At 45.4% G+C, this 21,269-nt stretch overlaps 1 long non-coding RNA gene across 2 annotated transcripts in view; it reads right to left on the bottom strand.

Annotated features, from left to right (window-relative positions):
* Positions 1-458: 458 nt before the first annotated feature.
* Positions 459-21,269, bottom strand: part of LOC139362578 (uncharacterized) — a 30,489-nt gene continuing 9,678 nt past the window's right edge. The window contains exons 3-4 of one of the 2 annotated variants that reach the window (XR_011621719.1): positions 2,671-2,732; positions 459-879 (exon numbers count right to left, since the gene is read on the bottom strand). This is a non-coding gene — a long non-coding RNA (uncharacterized lncRNA). The remainder of the gene's footprint in view (positions 880-2,670; positions 2,733-21,269) is intronic. The other variant, XR_011621720.1, reaches the window with a different exon arrangement.

Below are 21,269 nucleotides of genomic sequence, written 5' to 3'. Positions count from 1 at the left end.
CCTGTCCCTACAAAATACATATATATATATATATATTTTTTTTTTTTAATTAGCCTGGCATGATGGTGCATGCCTGTCGTGCCAGCTACAAGGGAGGCTGAGGCAGGAAGATGGCTTGAGCCTGGGAAGTTGAGGCTGCAGTGAGCTATAAGCATGCCACTGCACTCCAGCCTGGGTGACAGAGTGAGATCCTGCCTCAAAAAAGAAGGAGGGAAGGAAGGAAGGAAGGAAGGAAGGAAGGAAGGAAGGAAGGAAGGAAGGAAGGAAGGAAGGAAGGAGGGAAGGAGGGAGGGAGGGAGGGAGGGAAGGAAGGGAGGGAAGGAAGGAGAAAGGAGAGAGAGAAGAAAGGAAAGAAAGAGAGAAAGAAAGAGAGAGAAAGAGAGAGAGAAAGAGAGAAGGAAAGAGAGAAGGAAGGGAAGGAAAGGAAAGGAAAGGGAAATGACTCTTCGTGTTCAGATTGTCTACAAGGGCAAACAGTAAAGTTTCCATGAGGCTGGCCAAGGGTCAGTGTTTCTGCCTTGCTGATTCAGGAAAATCAAAAATGAAAAAAGAAGTGAGTAAATGAACATACTCTGAACACCCACAGACGAGGTGAGCCTAGCTATATCACAGTTTAATTCACTCCCTGAATGGGAGAGTGATTTTGTGGATGAAGATACTGAAGCTCAGAGAGATGCAATGATTGTCCATGGCTGTAAGGGCAGAGCCCACATGGTCCAACTACCAGTCCAAGGCTTCTTCCACAGTACTCCATGAAATGTCTTCGTGTCTCACTTAACTGCTGTGGTGTATGAACTCACAGGGGTATAGGGGCTCCATTTGCTCTACTAACTCCAGTTCCTGCCTCTTGATAGCTCAACATCTAGAAGCTAAGGCAACCTAAGAAGAAATTAAAGAAGCATAGATGAGCCATTTTCTCACTGTAATGTTGCAAAAACGCCCCTCAGAACATGTCTGGTTTTTTTGGTTTTGTTTTTGTAGCAGCAGTTTTGGAGAAAAACATATGAATGAAGTCAAATTGACCAGTGATACAGTTTAGATGTCTGTCCCTTCCACATCTCATGTTAAAATGCCATTCCCAATGTTGGAGGTGAGGCATGGTGGGAAGTGTTTGGGTCATGGGGGCAGATCCCTTATGAATGGCTTGGTGCCATCCTCACAGTAGTAATGAGTGAGTTCTCATTCTGTTAGTTCACATGAGAGCTGGTTGTTTAATGGAGTCTCACACCTCCACTCTCTCTCTGTCTCTCTCTCTCTCTCTGTCTCTCTCTCTCTCTCTCTTATCATGTGATATGCTGGCTCCCCCTTTGCCTTCTGCCTTCACCATAAGCTTCCTGAGGCCTCACCAGAAGCAGAGCAGATACTGCGGCCATGCTTCTTGTTCAGCCTGCAGAACCATTAGCCAAATAAATCTTTTTCTTTCTTTTCTTTCTTTTTTTTTTTTTTTTCTGAGAAGGGGTCTTGCTCTGTGGCCCAGGCTGGAGTGTAGTGGCATGACTTCAGCTCACTGCAACCTCCGCCTCCCAGGTTCAAATGATTTTCCTGCCTTGGACTCCTGAATAGCTGCGATTACAGGTGTGTGCCACCACGCCTGGCTAAGCTTGTATTTTTAGTAGGGACAGAGTTTCACCATGTTGGCCAGGCTGGTCTCCAACCCCTGACTTCGAGTGATCCACCCACCTCAGCCTCCCAAAGTGTTAGGATTATAGACGTGAGCCACAGCTCCAAGCCTAACCATTTTCTTTGTAAATTACCCAGCCTCAGGTATTCCTTTACAGCAATGCAAAATGGACTAAGACAGCCAGCTGAACTCCAAGAAGGACGGGGCTGGCTGAATAAAAGTGGGGTGTCAGAGGAGGGGGAGCCAGGTCCTAGAAGGAGCAGGGTAAAAAGAAGAGCTTTGCAGCTTAGGTCAAGGAGGAGGGAATTGACCTCGTTTCCTGGCTAAGCAGGGTGCTGAAGGAAGAGACAAAAAAGCATTATCCAAATGACCTCATGTTGCATGAGAGGAGGGGACCTCTTGGAGGTGGAATTACAGGCAGGACCCAGAGGCTTCATGACCCAGAGGAGCTAATGTGAGTCAGCAGGAGAGGGGTCACACGCAGGCAAAGCCAGTAGCCTGGTGTTGGAGACTGATATGGTTTGAGTCTGTGTTCTCTCCCAGATTTCATGTCGAATTGTAATCCCCAGTGTTGGAGGAGAAACCTAGTGGGAGGTGATTGGATCATGGGGGCGGAGATCTCCCTTGCTGTGCTGTTCTCGCGATAGTGAGTGAGTTCTCACGAGATCTAGTTATTTAAAAGTATGCAGCAGGCTGGGCACAGTGGCTCATGCCTGTAAACCCAACACTTTGGAAGGCTGAGGCAGGCAGATCACTTGAGGTCAGGCATTCAAGACCAACCTGGCCAAAATGGTGAAACCCCATCTCTACTAAAAAATATAAATTAGGCAGGTGTGGTGGCAGGCACCTGTAATCCCAGCTGCTCGGGAGGCTGAGGCAGGAGAATCACTTGAACCCAGGAGGGGGAGGTTGCAGTGAGCCAAGAATGGACCACTGCACTCCAGCCTGGGAAACAAAGTAAGACTCCGTTTCAAAAAAAAAAAAAAAAAAGTCTGCAGCACCTCCCCCTTCCCTCTCTCTTCCTCCTGCTCCAGCCATGTAAGACGTACCTGTTTCCCTTTTGCCTTCCACCACGATTGTAAGCTTCCCGAGTCCTCCCCAGCCATGCTTCCTGTACAGCGCACAGAACTGTGAGTCAATTCAACCTCTTTTCTTTGTAAATTACCCAGTCTCAGGTAGTTCTTTATAGCAACGTGAGACCGGACTAATAGACAAAAGCTTTCTAGCAATGCAGTTGGCTCTCTTGGCATTGGGTTCCTGAACATACAGTAGGGCACGGGGCTTCCTGCAGATTCTGGGCAGTGAGATCAGTTAGGAGCTTCTGCAAGGGAGGCTCTGGGGAAGGCCGCCTTCCCTGAGACATGACAGACAACAGTTTATTTCCACATCAACTTATACTCAGCTATAGCTGCAGGCTGAGAAGGCTGGCCAAGAGGGGAAAGAACACTACTTATTATGTTTTTTCCAATTGCATATTTTGCCTCAAAGTCACTCATTGAAAAGGACTGGCTGGACAGGGCGGTCATGCCTGTAATCTCAACACTTTGGAAGGCTTGAGGCCAGGAGTTCAAGAGCAGCCTGGGCAACACAGTGAGACCTCATCTCTATAAAAAATATGTTTAAAATTAGCTTAGGCCGGGCGTGGTGTCTCATGTCTATAATCCCAGAAGTTTGGGAGGCTGAGGCAGGTGGTTCACTTGAGGTCAGGAGTTCAAGACCAGCCTGGGCAACATGACGAAACCTCATCTCTATGAAAAACACAAGAAAACTAATCAGGTATGGTGGCATGCACCTGTAGTCCCAGTTACTCAGGAAGCTGAGGTTGGAGAATTGCTGGAGCCCAGAAGTTCAAGGCTGCAGTCAGCTGACATCACATCACTGCACTCCAGCCTGGGCAGAGAGTAAATTTTTTTTTTTTTTTTTGAGACAGAGTCTCTCTCTGTCACCCAGGCTGGAGTGCAGTGGCGTGATCTCGGCTCACTGCAACCTCCGCCTCCCGGATTCAAGTGATTCTCCTGTCTCAGCCTCCCAAATAGCTGGGACTACAGGCGTGTGCCAGCACACCAAGCCAATTTTTGTATTTTCAGTAGAGCTAGGGTTTCAGAATGTCAGCCAGGCTGGTCTCAAACTCCTGACCTCAGGTGATCTGCCCACCTCAGCCTCCCAAAGTGCTGGGATTACAGTTGTGAGCCACCTCACCCAGCCAAAAAAAATTGTTTAAATTAACCAGACATCATGGTGCATGTCTGTAGTCCCAGCTACTGGGGAGGCTGAGGTGGGAGGGTCACTTCAGGCCAGGGGTTCAAGAGCAGCCTAGGTAAGATAGTGAGATCCCATCTCTACAAAATAATTTTTTTTTTTTTTTTTTTTTTTGAAATTAACCAGGTTTGGTGGTGCATGCCTGCAGTCGTAGCTACTGGGGAGGCTGAGGCTGGAGGATCACTTGAGCCCAGGAGTTCAAGACTGCAATGAACACCACTGCACTCCAGCCTGGGCAACGGAGTAAGATTGTCTCAAAAAAAAAAAAAAAAAAAAAAAGCAAAAGCAAACTACAAAGGGGACCAACATTTTAAAAGCTAGATTTGAGTGGAAGATACATATTTGTTTCCAAGATAGGTAGTTTTTTGAGGCTTGCCAGTACATATCTGGAGCCAGTGCCCTCACAGTCTCCCTTTCCTTTCCCCACCCTTCACCCTTGGGTTGCATTTTCTCATCTTGCTTCAATCAGCCTTATCCACATTAAGGGAAATCAACTACTCCTAAGGAGGCTTCTCTGCTGTTCCTCAACTTGGCAACTAGTTAATTCTCAAAAGAAGGGTTGCATTTGAAAGCAAGTACCGCCTTTATTTTATTGTGATGCAGTTCTCTGATCCTCCTGCTGCTGCTTTGAATAATCAGTATTTAAAAAAGAAAAAGGACAGGGCGTGGTGACTCATGCCTGTAATCCCAGCACTTTGGGAGGCTGAGACTGGTGGCTCACCTAGGTCAGGAGTTCGAGACCAGCCTGGCAAACATGGTGAAACCCTGTCTCTACTAAAAATACAAAAATTAGCTGGGTGTGGTGGTACACACCTCTAGTCCCAGCTACTTTGGAGGTCGAGGCAGGAGAATTGCTTGAACCTGGGAGGCAGAGAGCCAAGATTGCACCACTGCACTGCAGCCTGGGTGACAGAGCGAGACTCAGTCGCCAAAAAAAAAAAAAAAAAAAAAAAAAGGAAAGAAAGAAAGAAAAAAAGAAAAAGAAAAGGATCAAACAAATGGTTAACCTCTTCATTCTCTTCATTGGCCTTCAGCATGGTGGCTCCAGTGAGCTGTCAGGAATAGCATTCCGTAACAAATGAGATTATACCTCTTTTCATTATCCATCCTTTTCATTTGAGTACAGTAGCAGTACTGGGACTTTCAAGGATCACATCAATTAAATCCTGAGTTAGAGACATTTAAATTCAAAAATCCACACTCAGCTGTACCTGTTCTTTCCTAGATACCTCGGTGAATTTGGGGTTTGGTTATAACTGCTTGAAATTCTATTTTAAAGTAAACGGAAGCTTGTTTTGACATCGCAAAGTTATTTCAACATGCATCCCCAAGAGTATGCTGCAAATGGAGTATAAATATGACAGGATCCCAACTTGAGATTTTCGTTTTAGCCCAGCTCATTCAAAGCAATAATCTACATTGTGCCATGCCAAGTAGTGAGTGACTACACTAGGAGGATTAAAGGATTATTTTTTTAATCCACTGGAACTCAAGCCATGGCCCCTCTATCAGTAATATTAATAACTAAAATGGACTGAATTCACATACCTCTTTTCTCCAAGATTCTCAAAATGTTTTTGCCAAATGTAACATACCAAATCACAGATTAATTTTTCGAGCTGGGAAGAGAGCTTAGAGATCAACTAGACAAACTCAATAATTTAAAGATGAAATCCGGGACCCAGGGATGTTCAATAACTTAGTCCAGGTCTTGTGGCCACTTACTGGCAAAGCCGACCTATAACCCAGGCAATCAGATTTTTAGCCTGGTGTGCTTTCCCCCAAAACTCTGCTCTGTGGATTTGCATCCAGCATTGACGTCACATGGGAACTTATTAGAAAAGCAGAATCTCAACCAGGCGCAGTGGCTCATGCCTGTAATCCCAGCACTTTGGGAGGCCAAGACAGGCAGATCACCTGAGGTCGGGAGTTCAAGACCAGCCTGGCCAACATGGTGAAACACTGTCTTTACTAAAAATACAAAAATTAGCCTGACGTGCTGGCAGGTGCCTGTAGTCCCAGCTACTCGGGAGGCTGAGGCAGGAGAATCACTTGAACCCAACAGGCAGAGGTTGCAGTAAGCCAAGATCATACTACTGCACTCCAGCCTGGGCGACTGAGTGAGACTCCATCTCAACAAAAAAAAAAAAAAAAAAAGAAAAGCAGATTCTCAGGCTCCATACCAGACCTGCTAAATCAGAATCTGCATTTGGACAAAGCCTTCTGTGTTTGTGTCCCCATTAAAGAATGAGAAGCCTCCGAGAGGCTATGGCAGGAGGATCACTTGAGCCCAAGAGTTTGAGGCTTCAGTGAGCTATGATCATGCCACTGCACTCCAGCCTGGGCAGCACAGCAAGACCCTGTGGCTGAAAAACATAAATAAAATTAAAAGGATGAGAAGCCTTGCTTCACATTTTTCTGCTATCATCCCACAGCTCCGTGACCTTTGCACTTAACATTAGTACCATTTTCTGAACATGCCCAAGAGAGTCCAATAAAATAAGTACAATAATAGTGTAGAAAGAAAATTCCCTCCTGAAAGAAAAGTGTCATAGTGCATCTGGCCATGGCAACAGACGGAAAAGATCAGAAGAGGATCCTGTTCTCTGGGGTTTTTCTTTTTTTCTTTCTTTCTTTTTTTTTCTTTTTTCTTTTCTTTTTTTTTTTTTTTTTTTTTTAAGAGATGGTGTCTCCTCTGTCACCCAGACTGGAGTGCAGTGGTGACAGCCTCACTGCAGCCTCAACCTCCTGGGCTCAAGCAATCCTTCTACCTCAGCCTCCCAAGTAGCTGGGACTACAGGCATGTACCACCATGCCAGACTAATTTTTGTATTTTTTGTAAAGACGAGGTCTCACTATATTGCCCAGGCTGGTCTCGAACTCCTGGTCAAGCAATCTGCCTACGTTGGCTTCCCAAAGTGCTGGGATCATCATGAACCACTGTGTCCAGCCTCTGGAGATTTTATGGGAACTTAATTCTGTGCCCTTAGAAAAACAAGGTCCCCACGCTGAACAAGCTTATAATCAGGTAGGAGAGAAAAATTCAGTGCCTGAGGAGCAAAAATAGAAACATTAAATTCTAAACTGGGATGTAATGAGTCTAGAGGAATAGGTATTAATATACAGACTGAGTGGACTGGGGTGCTCAGGGAGAACTTCCATGGTACCTCCTCTAATTCATCCTTCTCCCTGCTGCCTGAGAGAAGTGTCTAAACTGCAACTGTGACCAACTCTTATCTTTCAGGGATGTGCCACTGCCTTCAGAGTCAAGTCCAAAGTCCCCTGGGTAGTTCCTGGAGTCTCTCTTCAGCCTCAGCGGTCACTTTCCCCATCACCGCTTCTCACGCCCTTGTGAGCCAGGAACACGGAGCTGCTTGAAGTTCCCTAGTTTGTCTTTGCTTCTTTGGCCCTGGATCTTTGCAAGAGGCTTCTCCTGTATGGAATGCATTCTCCCTTCCCCATTCCCTTGTTACTGGTAGAGGGTCTTTTTTTTTTTTTTAGATGGAGTTGCACTCTTGCTGCCCAGGCAGGAGTGCAAAGGTGGGATCTCTGCTAACTGCAGCCTCAACCTCCTGGGCTCCAGCAATTCTCCTGCCTCAGCCTCCCAAACAGCCGGGATTATAGGCATGGCTAATTTTTGTAATTTTAAGTAGAGACTGGGTTTCGTCATGCTGGCCAGGCTGGTCTCAAACTCCTGGCCTCAGGCGATCCGCCTGCTTCAGCCTCCCAAAGTGCTGAGATTACAGGTGTGAGACAGTGAGACACCACACCCGGCCTGGTAGAGGGTCTTAACTGCAAGTTATCCAGGTTCTTGGTGTTTTGAACAAAGCATTGGACAAAATGCACAGCAAGGCAAGGAAAGAATGAAGCCACGAAAGCAGAGATTTATTGAAAATGAAAGTACACTCCACAGGGTGGGAGATGGCCGAGCAGCAGCTCAAGAGCTCTGGTTACAGAATCTTCTGGGGTCCAAATACCCCTTAGAGGTTTCCCATTGGCCACTTTGTGGCCCACAATCAGAGACTAAAGTGACGTTACCAAGTTATACTCCTATGCAAACTATTACTTTCTACAACCAATCAGAGGTACTTTCAATTTTCCATCTGTCGTGCAGAAAAGCAGGGTGTGGTTTGCTAAGGGAGTAGCCTCTGGTCCTTTTGTTACTTGGGCATGGAAAGTTGGGGTTTACCTTTCAATTTAGTTCTAGGAAGTCAGCGTGAATAGTTCTAGGAAGTCAGCGTGAATCAGCCTTAGGTTCCCTGCCTCCAGACCCTATTCTCCTGCCTCAGCCTCATCCAGCTAATCCTTTCGCATCCTATAGTCTCTGACTGAAGACCAGGAGACAGCCTCTGAAACTTGGATAAGTGGCTGTCTTCTGTGTTCCCATCATGCCCTGTGTTATGGACTGAATGTTTGTTTCCCACCTGCCCCCAAATTCACATGTTGAAGCCCTGACCCTCACAGTGTGATGGTATTTGGTGGTGGGGCTTTTGGGAGGTAATTAGGTTTAATCAGGTCATGAGGGTGGGGCTTCCATGATAGGATTAGTGCCCTTAAAAGAACAGACACCAGAGAGCAGGTTTCCTCTCTCTCTCTACCATGGGAGAAGAAAAGAGTAACTGTCTGCAAGTCAGGAAGAGGGACCTCACCAAAAACTGAACCCTGCCAAAACCTTGATCATGGACTTCCTAGGCTTTGGAACTGTGAGAAATAAATATCTGTTCTTTAAGCCACTCAGTCTATGGTATTTTAGCTCACTTAGACACCCTGTGTTAACAGCTATCTTAGTCAGTGGGTTATTACTCATCCGTGTCTCCCACAGATGGCAGGCTCTTTGAAGGCACGGACTGTGTCTCTCAGTAAACCTCTGTGGGACCCTTGGCCTGGCACATAAACCACACTCTGCAGATGCTTGTCACATGACAAAAAGAGTGTGTGAATACATTTGTGCTTACAGGAGATGGAATTTGAGCTGGGCCCTGAAAATAGATTTTAAAAGCTATGAAAAGGCTGGGCACAGAGGCTCTTGCATGCCTATAATCCCAGCACTTTGGGAGGCTGAGGTGAGTAGATCACTTGAGGCGAGGAGTTTGAGACCAGCCTGGGCAACATACCAAGATCCTGTTTCTACTAATTTTTTTTTTTTTCCAAGAGAGATAACATGGTTTGTCTAAAGTCACATGGCTACTAAGTGGTAGGTCTGGTTCCAAACCCAGGCACACTGACTCCAGTTCATTCCATTTATTATGCTTTTGGAGGGAAAAGGAGTCAGCTGAAAAGGAGGCTAGTTCAAATAAACTAGCTGTATTGCACTGCTATAAAGAACTACCTGAGACTGGGTAATTTAAAGAAAAGAGGTTTGATTTGGCTCATTGTTCTGCAGGCTGTACAAGAAGCATGGCTAGGGAGGCCTCAGGGAACTTACAATCATGGTGAAAGGTGAAGGGGAAGCTGGCATGTCTTTCATGGCCAGAGCAGGAGGAACAGAGGGAGTGGGGAGGTGCTACACACTTTTAAACAACCGGATCTTATGAGAACTCACTCACTATCACGAGAATGGCACCAAAGGGGAAATCCACCCCTATGATTCAATCACCTCCCACCAGGTCCCACCTCCAACACTGGGGATTACAATTTGACATGAGATTTGGGCAGGGACACAGACCCACACCATATCACTAGCCTGGTGCTTTTTTTTTTTTTTTTTTTTGAGACAGTCTCACTCTGTCGCCCAGGCTGGAGTGCGGTGGCGCTATCTCAGCTCACTGGAATTTCTGCCTCCCTGATTCAAACAATTCTCCTGCCTCAGCTTCCTGAGTAATTGGGACTACAGGCGTGTGTAACTACACCTGGCTAATTTTTGTATTTTTAGTAGAGATGGGGTTTTGCCTCCCAAAGTGCTGGGATTACAGGCAAGAGCCACCAAGCCCGCCTGCCTAGTGCTATTCAATGTCATTGTTTAAAATTCCTCAAGCTACGGTGCTGATGCTTTCAGAAAGGAATAAGCCTTTGACTCTGACATCAGTGTGTTCCTCCTGATACCTCACCTACAGCACCCTGGTTGCATTTTAATGAAGAATGCCACCTTCCCTCTGTTCAGCTGCCTGGTGAGTTTGGATCTGCTGCTGATTTGTTATTATTACACATCCTTGAAGACGGTATATCTATTAACAGTTGTTCTAGTTACTTAAAAATGTGAGCTTCTTATGCTTTTCCTTTACTTCTGGCCCTTGAGTTCAAGCTCCCCCTCTGTGGTCACTTTTCTCTTGACAGCTCAGTTATCTTACATCTCTGGCACGCGGAGACCCTGCACAGCTCATGGAAGCCTCTGGCACTCAAGGTCCCCATAGGTCTAGGAGAAGACAAGATCACATTCCCATGAATGTGCTTCTATGCATATTTTGCAACTTCAGAGTTGTCCATATGCCCGAAGAAATATCCTATACTGAGGCCAATAAAAGACATCAACAGGTGCAAAGCTTAGAACCACCAGAATTTAGCCAAAAGGGTCTCTAGACCTTTCTCTCCAAACAACTTTGTGGGTTTTTTTCCTTTTTTTGCTCCAGATTTATCTCTCAGTGTGCTTTATTTTCTAATAATTGAACATTTATAAAATAGCACCTCAAATGCACCTAGCAAATGTGCAAACTGTTTCATAATTAAAGAGATATCTAGTCCCTAAAACCTGAGGGGTGTGGTTAAAACATTTGATTTGCTTAGTGTTTTAATGGAATGTGTGACTAAAGGTCAGAGCCTCACTCTGATCACCAGCTGAAACAATGCTCAGAGCATCCAGCCATTATGTGTGAAGCCCTACCTTGCCATTATTGTTATCATAGCTTTTTTTTTTTTTTTCGAGAAGGAGTCTTGCTGTGTTGCCCAGGCTGGAGTGCAGTGGCACGATCTTGGCTCACTGCAACCCACGTTTAAGTGATTCTCCTGCCTCAGCCTGCTGAGTAGCCGGGATTACATGCATGCACCACCAAGCCCAGCTAATTTTTGTATTTTTAGTAGAGATGGGGTTTCACTGTATTACTCAGGATGGTCTCAAACTCCTGACCTCAGGTGATCCACCCACCTTGGCCTCCCAAAGTGCTGTGATTACAGGCATGAGCCACTGCACCCAGCCATCATAGCTATTTTTTGACCAAGAAAGCCCCATTCCTAGTAGTGATGCAGCAGGATTCTTAAGAAAGACAGAAAAGGGCCATTTGGAGAAAACAAAATGCTAAATCTAGAAACATTCTGGGTTCCCGATGGTTGTTTTTTTTCCCCAAGTCATCTGAGAGACGTTTCTTATTCCATAGCAGATGTCTGGCCATGAACATCATAACCTAATTAATTATTATGGCTATTTATAGGTATGACTTGCATGTAGAACATTAATAATAATCTCAACAATGACTATTAACAAGAATGAATTGCCCGTGTATTGAGCTTTATGACTCACAAAATAATTTCACTTATTTAATTTTATTTTAGATTCTTCCAACAACCCAAGGAGGTAGTCAAGGTAGGTGATATGGTTGGGATTTGTGTCCCCACCCAAATCTCATGTGGAATTGTAATCCTCGATGTTGGAGGAGGGGCCTGGTGGGAGGTGACTGAATCACAGGGGCGGATTTCCCCCTTGCTGTTCTCGTGATAGTGAGTTCTCATGAGATCTGGTTGTTTAAAAGTGTATAGCACCTCCCTCTTTGCTCTCTCTCCTGCCACCGCCATGTAAGATGTGTCTCCTTCCTCTTCATTTTCCACTATGATTGTAAGTTTCCTGGGGCCTCCCCAGCCATGCTTCCTGTACAGCCTGTGGAACCGTGAGCCAATTAAGTCTCTTTTCTTTATAAATTACCCAGTTTTTGTTTTGTTTTTGAGATGGAGTCTCGCTCTGTCACCCAGGCTGGAGTGCCATGGAGCAATTTCAGCTTACTGCAACCTCAGCCTCCTGGGTTCAAGTGATTCTCCTGTCTCAGCCTCCCGAGTAGCTGAGATTACAGGCACCCACCACCACGCCAGGCTAATTTTTGTATTTTTAGTAGAGACCAGGTTTCGCCATGTTGGCCAAGCTGGTCTTGAACTCCTGACCTCAGATGATCTGCTCACCTTGTCCTCCCAAAGTGCTGCGATTACAGGCGTGAGCCACTGTGCCCGGCCTTCAGGTAGTTCTTTATAGCAATGTGAGAACTAATATTGTAGTATTCCCATTTTAGTCTTTCCGTTTCATAGGTAAGGAAATTGAACCACAGGAGTTTCTGAATAATATGTAATTGGAGGGAAAGAGCCTTGCAGGCCGCGTTTTTCTTTAGATTGGCAGGATAATGAGTATAATCTCAAGAGTTATGATTTATCCACAGATATCCAGAGTTTAAGTATTTAAACTATCTCTACACTGTGAGTATTTATGTAGTCAAGTGAACTCTCTGAAGGCCCGGCTGTTCCCTATCTTGCAGATGAAATCAGCTGAGAAACTGTCCATCACATATGCTACCTGAAGAGTACAAATTGAGTCGTCATCAATTTGAGACAAGACATTGTCTGATAAGGTTCAGTTTTGAGGGTAAACGACCTCAAACTTTCAGAACATGATATCAGACCATTTTGGGCTCATTTAAGTAATGGGATAACATGGTTTTCATGTATTCCTCTGGTGATGAATGTGGGTGACCCATTTCCTTCATCAGTGTCAATAATTCACATTAATAGTTGGATAGCACCTTAGTTTGTCAAAGAATATTTGCTTAGAAGATTTGATTCTGTTGTAGACCCCATGAGCCAGGATGGGTTCTAGTAATACTATATTCCCATTTTTCAGACGAGGAAATCAAGGTGCAGTTAAAAGAAGGTATTCAAGTATTTACAGCACACCTACTATGTGACAGGTGCCACACAGTGCTAGGGGTACAATGAAAAGAAAATGCAGGTGTATTTTAAAAATCAGCCAGGTGTAGTGGAGCACACCTATAGTTCCAGCCACTCAGGAGGCGGAGGTGGGAGGATTGCATGAGGCTGGGAGACAAAGGTTGCAATGAGCCATGATCACGTCACTGCGCGCTAGCCTGGGCAACAAAGCAATACCTTGTCTCAAAAAAAAAAAAAAAAAAAAAAGCCAGGTGCCATGCTGTGGCTCCCGCCTGTAATCCCAGCACTTCGGGAGGCTGAGATGGGCGGATCACTTGAGCCCAGGAGTTCGAGACCAGCCTGGCCAACATGGTGAAACCCCATCTCTACTAGATGGGGTTTTTTTTTTTCTACTAAAGATATAGTATTAATAATATAAAGTATAGTATAAAATATAGTATTTTTAATATAAAGATATATAGATATATATTTTTTTCTACTAAAGATTTATTTTTCTCTACTAAAGATAGAAAAAATTAGCCAGGTGTGGTGGTGTGTGCCTGTAATCCCAGCTACTTGGGAGGCTGAAGCAGCAGAGTTGCTTGAACCTGGGAGGCGGAGGTTGCAGTGAGCTGAGACTGCACCATTGCACTCCAGCCTGGGTGACAGCACGAGACTCTGTCTCAAAAGAACAAAACAAAACAAAAAAACCACACACACACACACAGAAAACAGGCCAGGCAGGGTGGCTCACACCTGTAATCTCAGCACTTTGGGAAGCTGAGGCAGGTGAATCGCTTGAGGTAAGGAGTTTGAGATCAGCCTGGCCAACATGGCGAAACTCTGTCTCTACGAAAAAATACCAAAATTAGCTGGGTGTGGTGGCAGGGGCCTATAATCTCAGCTACTCAAGAGGCTGAGGCAGGAGGATCGCTTGAATCCAGGAGGTGGAGGTTGTAGTGAGCTGAGATTGCACCACTGCATTGCAGCCTGGTGACAGAGCAAGATTCCATCCAAAAAAAAAAAAAAACAGAAAAGAAAGGAAAAAGCCAATGCAATCTTGCTTCTGTCATTTCTTACTGTTTGGTGTGGAAAATAATCAAATATTTTGCCAAGAAATGTAAAATTTTGACTGAGTGTGGTACTGCTTTCGTCCATATATTCCATCAAAACATTGTACACAGCCAGGCACAGTGGCTCACACCTGTAATCCCAGTGCTTTGAGAGGCTGAGGTGGGAGGATCGCTTGAGCCCAAAAGTTTGAGACCAGCTTGGGCAACATGGCAAAACTCTTTCTCTACAAAAAACACAAAAATTAGCCAGGCATAGTGGCACACACCTGTAGTCCTAGCTACTCCAGAGGTGGGAGGATCACTTGAGCCTAGGAGTTCGAGGCTGTAGTAAGCTATGATTGCACCACTTTGCTCCAGTGTGGGCAATGGAGTGAGACCCTGTCTCAGAAAAAGAAAAAAAATAAATAAAATAAAATAAAACAAGGTCCAGGTCAGGTGCAGTGGCTCATGCCTGTAATCCCAGCACCTTGGGAGGCCGAGGCTGGCAGATCACTTAAGGTCAGGAGTTGAGACTAACCTAACCAACGTGGTGAAACCCCATCTCTACTAACAATACAAAAATTAGCCGGTGGCAGGCACCTGTAATCCCAGCTACTCGGGAGACTGAGGCAGGAGAATCACGTGAACCTGAGAGGCAGAGGTTGCAGTGAGCCAAGATCAAGCCACTACACTCCAGCCTGGGCAACAGAACAAGACTCTGTCTCAAAAAGTAATAATAATAAAATAAATAAATAAAGTTGAGGAAACTCAAAGAGGATAACTACATTGTCAAAAATCACACTCCTGGCCTGGCACAGTGGCTCACACTTCTAATCCCAACACTTTGGGAGGCCAAAGTGGGCTGACCACTTGAGCCCAGGAGTTCGAGACCAGCCTGGGCAATATTGCAAGACCCTGTCTCTATTAAAAAAAAAAAAAAGGCTGGGCGGGGTGGCTCAGGCTTGTAATCCCAGCACTTTGGGAGGCTGAGGCAGGATCACTTGCGGTCAGGAGTTCAAGACCAGCCTGGCCAACATGGCAAAAACCCGTCTCTGGTAAAAATACAAAAAATAGGCAGGCCTGGAGGCACATGCCTATAATTCCAGCTACTTGGGAGGCTGAGGCATGAGTATTACTGGAACCCAGAAGGTGGAGGTTGCCTTAAAAATAAATAAATAAATAAATAAATAAATAAACAAACAAACAAACAAACAGGGCCTGGGGTTGAATCACAGCTCTGGGCCTTTCCAGTCCTGGCATTATAGGTTTCTATAGCAGACAAGACCCATTTAATGGCATGGTACCTTGGGAGGGGGGAGAAAAGGAAGAGGGATGCAGAGAGAGAGAGAGACAGAGACAGAGACAGAGAAAGAGGCATTTCTCTTGCCTCTAGAAAGATGTTTAAAGTTAGGTTGAACTAGAATAGAACCAATTGAGGTGTGTAAATCAGATCGCATTTTAAGTGCTCAGAGAAGCTGCTATTTTTAAAAAAAGAACTCCTGAAGGCAATCTTCAGTAAAGTGAGGAGTTCTTTTGTAGAAGGCATAAATGCCCCTGGATTGATCCTCTTTTAATCGCCTAAACGTTTGTCTATCAGGTTTCCATAAGGCACTAGGTACATTTGTCCCCAATAACAATAAGTAGTAAAGAAATGGTTGAGATGCTCTGATCAAGATTAATGCTTGACTTCCTCTTTGAATTCTTTCTTACACTGCATTTGGCTTTGAAAAGTACTTCTCTCCCTTTGTACTCCAGCCTCTGAAATCATCCTTACGAAGTCACTTCATGTAGGAGACAGTGCAGAAGATGTGCTGTTTCCGAGAGCAGGGTGTGACAGGCATCCAAAATACCTTCTTTAATTCAGAACCGTCTTCTGGCTGGGTGCGGCGGCTCACGTCTGTAATCCCAGCACCTTCGGAGGCCAAGGTAGGAGGATCGCTTGAGCCCAAGAGTTCGAGACCAGCCTGGGCAACATAGTGAGACCTCGACTCTACTAAGAATTTTAAAACTTTAAAAATTAGGGTGGGCACAGTGGCTCACACTTGTGATCCCAGCACTTTGGGAGGCTGAGGCAGGTGGATCGCATGAGGTCAGGAGTTCAAGACCAGCCTGGGCAACACAGTGAAACCCCGTCTCTACCAAAAAATACAAAAATTAGCTGAACATGGTGGTGCAGCCTGTGGTCCCAGCTATTCGGGAGGCTGAGACAAGACTGCTTGAACCTGGGAGGCGGAGGTTGCAGTGAGCCAAGATTGCACCACTGCATTCCAGCCTGGGTGACAGGGCGTGCCACCACACCCAGCTAATTCTTGTATTTTCAGTAGAGATGGGTTTCGCCATGTTGGCCTGGCTAGTCTCGAACTCCTAGCCTCAAGCAATCCACCCACCTCAGCCTCCCAAAGTGCTGGGATTACAGGCATGAGCCACCGCGCCTGGCCAGATCTCAGTGTTTCTGTTCTTGCGGGCTTCTCTCAAAGCTGGCTAGCACTCCAGCCTCCATTTACAGCCACCACTTCCTCCGCTCTGCAAAGACAAGCTGTCTAAGTTAATCCATTAGTTAGCCTTCTGCATTTACACATAACACATGGTGCTCCATGCTTCATTAGGACGCACAAGGTGTTCCAGTCGCCGTGTTCCTGCATAGAACATACTGCGGTTGCTGTCCCCAAACAAATGCTTTCATACTCTGCACCCTTCCTGCCTCTGTCCGCAGCCTCTCTCGTCACTCTATGAACCTGGACAAAGCCTTCTGATCTCCTGCCAGCAACCACTTCTGTGTTAATTGATACTTCCGTCTCGCTCTGTGCCACGCCAAACCGAGCTGGGTTTGCTGCCCGTCCAGAAGAGCAAGAGCCGTGCAGCTGGACAGATTTGTCGGCCCAGGGCAGGCACTAGACACGAGGTGATTAAGGAAGATAATGATGAATGAAAGACTCACAGGTGAAAAATGACCTCTTTGCAATCCTTATTGATCCACCAGCTGAGGTCTTTTTTATGTGGAACCTAAATTTGACATTTCAAATTGAACCTGACTCTCAAATAGCTCATGCAATTTTAGAACTGGCAGTGATTTTAGATGGAATCCAGGATGTTGCCTAGATGGGGAAACTGAGGCTTACAGTATGAGAGTGACTTGCCTACAGTAACAGAGTGTTAATGGCAAAGCCAGGGCTAGGACACGGATCTGAGGCTCAGGTTGCCGTCCTGGGCCAGGGCTAGATCACCATCCCTGACTGCAGGGCTATTTTCTTCTGCACAACCCACGTTTTGTCAGTGAGCTAATGTTGTACCCTTGCCCGTTAAAAAGGACAAGGTCACACTGTTATAATTTGAACCTTGGCTCCCAAAGGGACAGTAAAAAAGAAACTGAGGCAGGGCATGGTGGTTCACTCCTGTAATCCAAGCACTATGGGAGGCTGAGGCGGGAGGATCATTTGAGCCCAGGAGTTTGTGACCAGCCTGGGCAACATAGGGAGATCCCATTTCTACAAAAAAATTTTCAAAAAATAGCTGGGTGTGGTGGTGCACACATGTAGTCATAGCTACTCAGGAGGCTGAGGTGGGAGGATCACTTGAGACCGGGATTTTGAGGCTGCCCTGCAACCTGGGCAACAGAGGGAGACCTTATCTCAAAAAAATAATAATAAAAGAAGATGACAGGAGGAGGGATGGTGCCTAGAGAAAGGAAAACCAGTCTTACAGGGAGTAGCCAAGAAACAGCTCTTCTTTTGGAGAGAGCTATCTTTTCTCAGAAGCGTCTGACTTTGGGATTTATATCTCCATGCGGTGAACAACACGAAGATGAAATGAAGCTCTACCAAAACAGGCCCTGGCAGTCAGAGGCAATGTGGGATGGAACTCCCTCTTAATGGGCAACCAGGAATAGCATCTGGATTGGGGAGAAATGCAAACTGCCTGGAAGCAGAGCAGGGCAGGCTCCACTCACGGTGTATGACAGATACGATTCCCCAGTTAAAATGTAAACCACCCCAGGAACTCTTACCGGCACCATCTCAAGTGACCAGTTAACACCTGAGCATGTATTGTCACCACAGAGTTCCTTGCCTGAGAGTATATAAATTTTACTTAAGAAAAGAGCACTAGGCCAGGCATAGTGGCTTAGTCCTGTAATCCCGGCACTTTGGGAGGCTGAGGCGGGCGGATCACCTGAGGTCAGGAGTTCAAGGCCAGCCTGGCCAACATGATGAAACCCCATCTCCACAAAAAACACAAAAATTCACTGGGTGTGGTGGCGTGCACCTGTAGTTCCAGCTGCTCGGGAGGCTGAGGCATGGAAATCACTTGAATCCAGCAGACAGGGGTTGCAGTGAGCAGAGATCATGCCACGGCACTCCAGCCTGGGTGTCTCTAAAAATAATGACAAAAAATAAATACATATATAAATAAATCAAATATAGTAAAATGTTGATAATAGAATTTAGGTAGAGGGTATGTAGGTGTATACTGTACAACTCTTTCAATTTTTCTGAAAGTGTATAAGTTTTCAAAATAAAATATTAGGGAAAGTAAATCTTAAAAGTTCAGTAAGTATTTGTCTGAGGAGGGGCAGATCACGAGGTCAGGAGATCGAGACCATCCTGGCTAATGAGGTGAAACCTCGTCTCTACTAAAAATACAAAAACAAAATTAGTTGGTCATGGTGGTGGGCGCCTGTAGTCCCAGCTACTAGGGAGGCTGAGGCAGGAGAATGGTGTGAACCAGGAGGCGGAGCTTGCAGTGAGCCGAGATCACACCACTGCACTCCAACCTGGGCAACAGAGTGAGACTCTGTCTCAAAAAAAAAAAAAGGTCAATAAGTACTCCCCAGGCAAACAGAATGAAGAAGGGATAATCTAACACCATTTCAAACTTCCCAACCCTCATCTGCTTTTCCTGCTTCCTCTATAAAGCTTGGCAGCTAAATATTTACTTACCTCCTTTGCTGCTGGGGTAAACACATGGCACAGTTCTGGTCAGTGAGACATTAAGGGAACTCTACTGGGCTTTTTGGGGAAAGCTTTCGCTTAGTTGGTGCTGCCCCTTCCTGACTTGAATACAAACATGGTATCTGGAGCTGCAGCAGCCCTTGCAATTGCAAAGGAAAATCTAAAAGAATCCGACTCCCACCCTGGCCTTATTAAGCCACAAAACCAATGTCAGCAGCTACCCATCTCCAGACTTGTTGGCTGTGTTAGAAAAATAAACCCTTATTTGTTTTAGCCACTGTTAGTCAAGTTTACTTGCAACTGAAACATTCTGAGCAGAGGCGGAAGTGTAAAACCACCTGGTTTTCAGGTAATTGCAAGCAATTTGATGGCTACAGCCAGAGCTTGGAGACAAAAATGTGAATCAAGAGATGGAGCCAAAGAAGTAGGAAGAGGCCAGATCCTGCAGGGCTGTTTGCTATTCTGGGGACTTCAAATTCTCTGAAAGTAGCACAGCTTGGGGGAAACCTGTTCAGATTCCCTTTCACAGCCATGATTCTTAAGCTTTTGTAAAGATCAGAATCATCTGGGGTTGAAAATACAAAGTTCCCAAGTCCCACAGCCACAGCCAGAGATTCTGATTGTAGCTGTCAGAATCACACCCATATCCCTCCAACCTCTCCTCTTTTTTTTGAGACAGAGTCCATTTTTTTTTTGTGCACCCTGGATTGCAGTGGTGCGATCATGGCTCACTGAATATCTGGGCTCAAGCCATCTTCCCACCTCAGCCTCCCAAGTAGCTAGGACTACAGGTACACACAACCATGCCCAGCTAATTATTTATTTATTTATTTGTTTTGGTAGAGATGGAGTCTCACTATGTTGCCCAGGCTGATCTTGAACTCCTGGGCTCAAGCAATCCTCCTACCTCCAGCCTTCCCAGTAGCTGAAACTACAGATGCACCACCACCATGCCTGGCTAATTATCTTATTTAATTTTTTGTAGAGACAAGGTCTCATGATGTTGCCTAGGCTGGTCTCAAACTCCTACATATCCCCTCCTTTATGGGGAGCTTCCATGACTAGTCCCTGCACACTAGAGATTTCTACCTTCGTATCTCTGTGTCTTTCTGCCTGGGGATTTTCTCTGGTCACAGAAGCATGCTGTGTGCACACGCAAGGCAGGCCAGAAGTATCAGGGAGTCCACGCCCCCAACAGCAACTGTCAACCAATGAGAAACAGGAGCGTCAGCTTCCTTGTTTGTCAGTGAGAGACTACTGAGGTGCCTTGCAGTGTCTCAGGAGGTCCCCTTGGGGTTGACCCTCAAGTGGCCGTGGTGATAAATAACCTTCTCATTAATACAGCCTTTATTGCTTTTCCTTCCTTCCTTCCCTGCTTCCCTTCTCCGGACCCCTTTCAGTGAGCCATTGGGATCATTTCTCAAATAAACTCCTGGCACTCAAATCCTTGTCTAAGGCTCTGCTTTGGCAGAACCTAAAGTAAGACACTGATTCAGAATACTTAGGATGCAGGCCGGACATGGTGGCTCACACCTGTAATCCCAATGCTTTGGGAGACCAAGGCAGGAGGATCACTTAAGGCCAGGAGTTTGAGACCAACCTGGGCAGCATAGTGAGACCCCATCTCTACAAAAAATAATAAAAGGTAGCCAGGCATGGTGGTGTTCACCCGTAGTCCTAACTACTCAAGAGGCTGAGGCAGGAGCGTCACTTGAGCCCAGGAATTAGAGACTGCAATGAGCCATGATCATGCCACTGCACTCCTTCCTGGATGATAGGATGAGATCCCATCTCTATAAGAAATTTAAAAATTATCTGGGCATGGTATCTGAACCCGTAGTCCAGGAGGCTGAGGCAGAAGGGTCACTTGAGCCCCAGAAGGTCAAGGCTGCAGTGAGCTGTGATAGCTGCATCCCAACCTGGGTGACAGAGCAAGACCCTGTCTCACACACACACACACAAATGCTTGGGGTGGGGCGCAGGACTCTGCATTTAACCATCATCACTCTCTAAGCACTCAGATATGCAGACTCAACCTCTATCCCTCTGCCCCAAGTAAATTTTCCTATTGATGCTGTCAGACAAATTTGTAGATTAGACTGAAATTCCTCAGTGACAAGCAGATTTTTCAGTTGAGTTGAGACCAAGAGATTTAGCAAATTCTCTAGCTAATTCAGTTAATCTATGAAAAGTTTCCAAACATAAGCATTTTCAAACATAAGACCTAAGTACAAATCAGCTTATGACATGGAAAGTAGTAATCAGGATATTGTCAAAACCCTACTACATAAATAAATAAGGATAAAGAATTCTAAATGTTCCTTACCTCATAACACCCAGAATAATTTTGTCTAAATTAATTAATATTTACTATCTATCCTTTTAGTTTCTTTCAAATGAGGAATTTATCTTTCACAGAAAAAGAGAGGAAAAGTTGATCTTAATTGAAGCAATGATATTAGTATTTTTAGGGGTTAGGCAAAAATCATCCCCTGTTGCTTTAATATTTCCTTACCAGGAAAAGAGATGGCCAAGTTTTTTTTTTTTTTTTTTTTT

Source organism: Macaca nemestrina, chromosome 4 (genome assembly GCF_043159975.1).
Source record: "Macaca nemestrina isolate mMacNem1 chromosome 4, mMacNem.hap1, whole genome shotgun sequence".
Lineage (NCBI taxonomy): Eukaryota > Metazoa > Chordata > Mammalia > Primates > Cercopithecidae > Macaca > Macaca nemestrina.
The sequence above is the reverse complement of the archived record's forward strand: the minus strand, read 5'-3'. Positions and strand labels throughout refer to the sequence as shown.